The sequence below is a fragment of the Brassica napus genome, chromosome C5 (genome assembly GCF_020379485.1).
Source record: "Brassica napus cultivar Da-Ae chromosome C5, Da-Ae, whole genome shotgun sequence".
Classification (NCBI taxonomy): Eukaryota; Viridiplantae; Streptophyta; class Magnoliopsida; order Brassicales; family Brassicaceae; genus Brassica; species Brassica napus.
Genome location: NC_063448.1, coordinates 39,103,738 through 39,110,949, shown reverse-complemented (window position 1 = coordinate 39,110,949; position 7,212 = coordinate 39,103,738). Strand labels below are relative to the sequence as shown.

At 36.7% G+C, this 7,212-nt stretch overlaps 1 long non-coding RNA gene across 2 annotated transcripts; it reads left to right on the top strand.

The window, feature by feature from the left end:
* The first annotated feature begins 358 nt into the window (after nucleotides 1-358).
* LOC106386638 lies at nucleotides 359-1,243 on the top strand. Of its 2 annotated transcripts, XR_002654816.2 has the most exons (3): nucleotides 359-536; nucleotides 636-814; nucleotides 918-1,243. It is a non-coding gene; the product is annotated as an uncharacterized LOC106386638 (long non-coding RNA). The 2 variants fall into 2 exon arrangements; XR_007324037.1 differs by having other exon boundaries at nucleotides 359-814.
* The last annotated feature ends 5,969 nt before the right edge of the window (nucleotides 1,244-7,212 follow it).

Genomic DNA, 7,212 nt, shown 5'->3' with positions numbered 1-7,212 from the left:
CACTATAGCGGAACTCAGGCCGGACCCTCACAATCCTATCTATAAAACAGACTTGTCTCTCTCTTCGTGCGCCCACGTCAACAAAATCATAAGGGCTTCTTCTGCCACGTGGCATCAAAAACAAGGTTCTGCGAAAATTCCGTTTCTTCACATTTGTCGGGTCTTTTAAGTTAATAGAAACCTAACCAATTATTTCTGTTAACAATTAACAAAAAAGCCCAAAGTCCTCTTAAGCTTATTAATGTACTTGGCCCAACTCCACCCAATACACGCCATTCTCCTTCTTCGCCGTCTTAGTTTCAACAAATCCCTACATAAGCAACGACGATCTCATTGCTCTACTCTCCTGTAACGTTTTCTTCCTCATTCAATCCTAATCATAAAGTATTGCCATTAACTCTCCGTCAGGCTTTCCCACTACGTCAATCTTAAGATTCTGAGGAATCGAGATATGATGTTCCGTTTCTGTCATGATTTTTGATCCCTCTCTCTTAATGTTACTGCTCTTTGATATTCGTTTGACCCGTGATCCTGATGTAGTTATTTTTTATTTTGCATCTCGATTAATTCTTATATATATCTTTGGTTATGTTTTGGAAATGATCTGATTAATGTGTAACGTTTTTGGTTCTTAGGCTTTTCACAATCGTAAAATACACCAGTCGAGTTTACATGGGTGGTCAAGGCGAAAAACCAAGTTGTAGCAGGAATGATGCATCATCTGACCCAGGAGTGAAGCCATGGTTGATCTTCAAAGAGTTGCAGGAATTCAAGCCCCTACCATTCATCTTTCCGTTCTTGGCTGGAAAAAAGGGTATGGCTATAGTCTATAGACATTACATATATTGTAATGTACGCAAGAAATAAATTAATCTTAGGAAATACTTTGATCATAAAAATTTGGTTTTATGGATCAGATGGCCATGAATCTGGATAGAGGGAAGTTCCAGGAGATGATCAAGAAGTGCAATACGTTTCTTTTGATCATGTCAAGACCATCTAACAAAGATCTAACTCATTGTTCCCTTATGAACTTCACGAGATTGTGCATAGTACTTTAGTACATTTGTAGCGCAAAGTTCTTATCAAGAATAATAGAAGTTTGTTTTGATCAAAAAAGAAAAGAAAAGAAAGAATAATAGAAGTTTGTACGTCACTGAACACCTCTAAACCTCAAGTTGGGAATATGTTCATCTGCTTATTATTTAAATAATTATATTTTTCTTCCGAGTTTAATACCAAATATTTGTCCAAAATCGGTTAATCCGCAAGAAACTAAATATAAAGTTGGAATATTAACAGCAGTGCTGGTAGCAATTGTAAATTTTGTGGATGTTACTGACAAGAGCTTTCTTTGGTGATTGGTCGCTTTTCGCCAACAATTCATATTATAGTTGAAAATACATAAATCATTAAAAGTGAATGGAAGTTACTAACAAAGAAAGAAATGACCTTCCAAGTTCAAAAAGAGGAATTTGATTATCCATCAACACTACAATTGAATATTAAAGATTTGTTTTATCAAAAAATTGGATATATATTTTATATAACTAAAAGTTTATGGAGTGTTTCGAAACCAAGTGGCTTTGCTTCATATACCGAACTTGCCTTTAAGTAACCCAAAAAAAAAACGAAATGGACATTGCTTAAATTTTTTGCCCAAAAAAAAGGTCATTGCTTAAATTTTAACAATCTCACAGATTTCACAATGTTATGTCTTATTTTTAACAGTTTGAAAAAAAACTTGCAGAGGTTCGGCTTCGTGAATTAAACTCATATTCAACCATAAACTGAAACTTAATATTTATTTGCACAATGATTTCTCTTTTTTTTTATGTAAACAATCTGCACAATGATTTCAGTAGAGCATGTATGTGTTTGACATCGTGTTTGCAAGAATTCATCTTAGCAAATACGCTTAGCAACATTAAATGTTCAATGAAAAAATCATGGTCCCAGCTCTTAGGTTACATGTGAGGCTGAAAAATTCAGCATGATTCAAAGTTAAGTAGAGGAGTTAACGAAAAAAAAAAAGGTGAAGGTGTAAGAATAATGAATTTTGTTTTGGTTTCAATAGCTCTTTCCATGGCCCATCATGCATTTTCACAACTTTGCAGGGAAGTCATCGATTGTCTCATGGACTGGCAAATCCTTCTTAACAAGAAATAAGAAAGTTGTGGAATCCAAAGTCATCGTTGCAACTAACATCAACTCCAAATTCATTGGAGGTGAACCCCTTTCCTAATCTCGCTTGGGCAAGAAACTTCAGCGTATCACGAATCCAGATTTGATTTACCAAGTGAGGTGTTGATAAAAACGGTTTCTCACCTTATTGGATTAAAATTTCAATATATGGTTTACAATTCCGTAAATCAATATGTTTTTAAAATATATAGATGGTCTTCACATGTATAATTCAATACTGCTAAATATTTTCTGTAATTTCAATTTATTTTAAAATCCCCAAGCTGGTCACTGAGCTTACGCTATCCTCAGTTGATTGGTCATGAGTAAGGTTACCATCGTCTCATTGAATCTTCTATTCTATCCATAAGAGGCCCTGCTGAGGTATCTGTTGGCATTGTGCCATCTCTAACTTGCATCTTTAATAGAAAATGAAGCAGCAACCTAACAAAGCATGCAATAACCATCTCTCCTTTGGTGTGGTTCTAATATTTCCAGGCTCATGCGATATTTTTGAAGGATATGGACAAGTCTGTAATTGATACGGTGATACGTTCTCCCCTTCTGTTAGTAATATAGATATACTATCTCCAAGGTCTAATTTACTTTGGTCCATTATTATAGACGTATTGAACATGTGCATGAATTAAATCAAAACCTGACTATGAGGGTGGAGGAGACAAACGCGGCCATGGAGCCGTTGGAAAAAATACGGGAGCGAAATAAGAAAGCAACACTGCAACTGGTGGACATAACTGCAGTTACCTTATTTTGCTTTCTTCATGAAGCTTATCTAGCTCTGAGAATACCGACTGTTTTTCTTGGTTGTGGTCGGTGGTACGACACCAACAAGACCTCTAGGTTGTGTAATTTTTCTAAGACGATCTAACGTTGCCTTCATGTCGCGACGTTTTATTAAAACGTCACAAAGTTTGTTCTGCTGCCTCTTTGTTTGTGTTTGTTTTTGGCTATCACCTTTATATGCACGAGTCCTTGACATATTGACGATATTTGTTTCGTTATGTAGGGATCTTTACTCTTTTCGTGCTAAATCCTTTTACTATTTGCGAAAAACCTCTTTTTATTTTATTCGAGCTCAAACGAACTAGATCAAACGGTTATAAGCAATGTTATCTCTATAAGCAAATGATTAAATTCATCTACTTTATTTGATGCATAGTTAATTACTTATTATCTTAGGCTAATACTTCAATTTAAAGCCCCAAAACTATTATGTGCTACACCAATATCAATTATTTCCCAAATTTATGCTCACCACAAAGAAACAAAAACACTTCTTCTTTTTTTTTTGCTAAGAATGTAAATATCATTTCAAAAAAATGAACGTTGAGGTTTCTGTGATTAACAAAAAGGAGTAAACCCTCTAGACTTGATTTAATGGCAAAAATGGTAAAAAAAAACATGAAATCAAAAGCAATTGATATTATAATCGTTCAGCTTGGTAGCGAACATGACTATAATAGCGATACCAACTTGAAGCGCCTGAAATGAGTAAACACAATAGGTCAACTATAAACAAAACACATGTCCACCATGAAAAGATTTCTACAAATTTCAATGAATATCATCGCATTACCACTACAAGAAAACATATTTTTTACTAGGGCAGTATTCGTTGTAAATTCGTCGTAAACGGGGTGTTACGACGAATTAACGTCGAAAGACGTTTCGTTGTTAAACGTCCGTCGTAACGGAGGTTTCGTCGTAAACGACTCGTTACGTTTACGACGAAATATATTCCTCGTAAAGCGCAGGGAAAAGATTCGTCGTAAACGCCACGTAAGACTTCGTCGTAAAGCCCACGTAATTATTTCGATGTAAAGCACACGTAAATACTTTCGTTGTAAATCACTCGTAAACATTTCGATGTAAAATACTCGTAAATATTTCGATGTTAATCATTCGTAAACATTCGATGTAAACTCCATGTAATGTTTACGAGGAGTTTACATCGTTTCTTATTATATTATTATTAATTAGTATATAATAGATTTTAATTTATATTTAATATTCAGAATTTAAAATAATTTAAATTTTAAAACAAATTATGAAATTGGAAAACATATTTTAAAAAGTCATACAATAATATTTAAATTCATAATACAAACAGAAAAAAAAACTACATATTGTCAAAGTAGTTGGTGGGGTTGCTCGGCTGTTGACGGGTTGGATCGGACTCTTGGGGATCTCGTGGTGGCATTCCAAGAGCGGCTCGTCTCTCACTCAACATTCTCTGCATAACCGGGTTTCCCACGGCCATCACGTCTAGCAAATCCTCAAGAGAGTCTAAACGAACCTGCTGGCTATCCATTTGAGCCTTCTGGCTATCCATTTGAGCCTTCATCTGAGCGTCTCTTCATCCCGTCTCGAAGTGTATGACGAAGTTGCCCTTGCAACTTCGTTAACAGAGCCTATACCGACTATCCGTCCCTTCTTTTTTGGAGCCACCTATAAAATCAAAACATATATTAATATAGTTAATTATGTTAAAATATTTAAAATAATGTAAACTAAAATTTTAAGTTACCTCTTCGAAGATTCTGTCGACCTCTTGGGTGGACAATGTGACTGGTAATCCATCGGGAGACTCCTGGGTTAGTTGCGTCTCCCGTTCTTCAATCCGACCAGCCACTGTTTGGAAGAGTTTCTCAGATGCAGGATCCACAAAAACTCCGTCGGATGTGGCGTGAGTCATCTTTGAATAGGTCAGACAGAGAAGGTAAGACTCCCGTCTTCTCGAACTACAAAAAAAAATTAAATTAAATATTATAAATTATATTAATTGAATATTTTAAAATATATATTTAAAAAAAAACTTACAGCTTCTAGACGGACTCCTGCATGAGGTTTTTGTCCGGTTCTGTGAAGCATGGGCAAATGACCATCTTTATCCTTCGTCCTTCGAGAAGCCGAGCACGAATTGACCTTTCTGATCGAAGAGGGGTGCTCCCAATAGGCGATGAGGCCATCCCACACATCCGTCGTGAGCTCAGTGGGCTTTCCCTCATACCCGTAGATCTCCCACTTGTCCTTCCAATCAGAGACTGTGTTGCAGAGGCGTATCTTTGCCTTTGCAACGAATTCCGCCTTCACCCTCTCGGTGATTCCCAAAGACCAATGCCACTTTTGCTGAAACATAAAATTTTTGAAAAATTACAATTAATAATAAATATTAAAAATATATATATATGTTTAAAAGTGAAAATTTAATTAAATTTAAAAATCTTACCGCAAAACATTTAAACCACGTGATCTTAACGTGATTTGGTGTCTTGCTCCAGTTCGGGTATGCCCCGTCGTAGTAACCCTTAATCATCGCCGAAACGCTCCGGCTAACACGGTTGTTAGCCCCAAACCTGAAAAAAAACAATTTAACCGTTACAAAATAAAAATTAATTAAATTTTAAAGTAATAAAAATTAATAACTTACCAATAAGTTCCTCGGGGTCTATCGGGGTCTAGAACATCCAAACCCTCCCGTCCAGGCTGGGCAAGCAAATCCTCCACCGTATATCTCGCGAAGGGAGCATATGAAGGCACACGCAAATCCGGATGAACTGCACCTTCTGGGACAGGCTCAGGTGCAGCCGCTGGAGGAGGAGGTGGAGGCATCTGCGGTGGAAGAGGAGGACTCGAAAAAACTCTCTGAGAAGTCTGAGAGTCTGGAACTGCATCGGAAGACGATGGACCGGAAGAAGATGTACCGGAACCATCGCCAAACAACTGGGCATAAGTAGGTGCTGCTGGTTTCCTTCTAGGAGCCATCTAAAAAAAATTAAATAAATTTAATCAATTATGACGACATAATTAAAAAATTATTCCGTTACCTAACTAATCACCTAAACTATAGGATTCCGTCATCTAACTAATCACCTAAACTAATTATCTAAATAATCACCTAAACTAATTACCTAACTAATTAATAACCTAAACTAACTTAAAAAAAAAAAAAAAAAAAGGAGGGAAGAGAATGTACCTTAGGGAGAGGAGAGGAGTTTGGGAGGAATGGACGAGGCAGCCTCGTCTCGGCGTCCCAATATATAGAAAATGTTTCGTCGTAAACGCGACGTAACATTACGACGAAGTTACCAGGCCCGCGTTTTTTCATTTACGACGAAGTTACCAGGCCCGCGTTTTTCGATTTACGACGAAATTACGTCGAAACATCGGTTTACGACGAATTTACAAGGACCACGTTTACGACGAAGTTACCAGGCCCGCGTTTTTCCATTTACGACGAAATTACGTGGAATAGATAAACATTTACGACGATTTTACGACGCTTAACCCTAAACACCGAGAATGAAATCCCTAAACCCCAAAGTCACATATCATCTAACATCATATATCTTCTTCTCTACTACTTTGTGCTCTTTCTCCAACTTAAACTCTAAAACCCTAAAACTCCAAATAATTTTTTTAAAATTAACACAAATACATATTATATAAAACAACATTTGTTACACATACATTAGGATGGTAAAAAAACAATATTTCTTTAAACATACGTTACAATAGAGAAATACAACATCAGAGACATATATTACATCACTCTAAATCGTTTTCGTTCTCATCAATATTACATCACTCTAAATCGTTTTCGTTCTCATCACTATCATTACAATCATCATCGTCGCTTCTCTCGAACTCGTCTTCACGTGCTTCATCTGTCGCATCTTCGGGAATATCTTCATATTGAAAGTTTTGCGGGTCGATCAAAAGGATTTCATCAGTTGGTTGTTCTGGTACCTCAACTTCATTGATAGCGTCTTCTTCTTGCAAGGGCGGTTCTTCTCCAGCGACAATGCGTCCACGAGGTGTAATTTTGATAGCAGCTAACCAGTTTATCCCGGAAGTTCGAAGCCGAGGATAAGGAAGGAAGCTTACTTGCTCGGCTTGTGAAGCTAAAATGAAAGGCTCAAATTTGTTGTATCTTCTCCCAAAATTGACATCCACAACACCAAATTTGTTATACCGAATCCCTCGGTTCACAACAGGATCGAACCA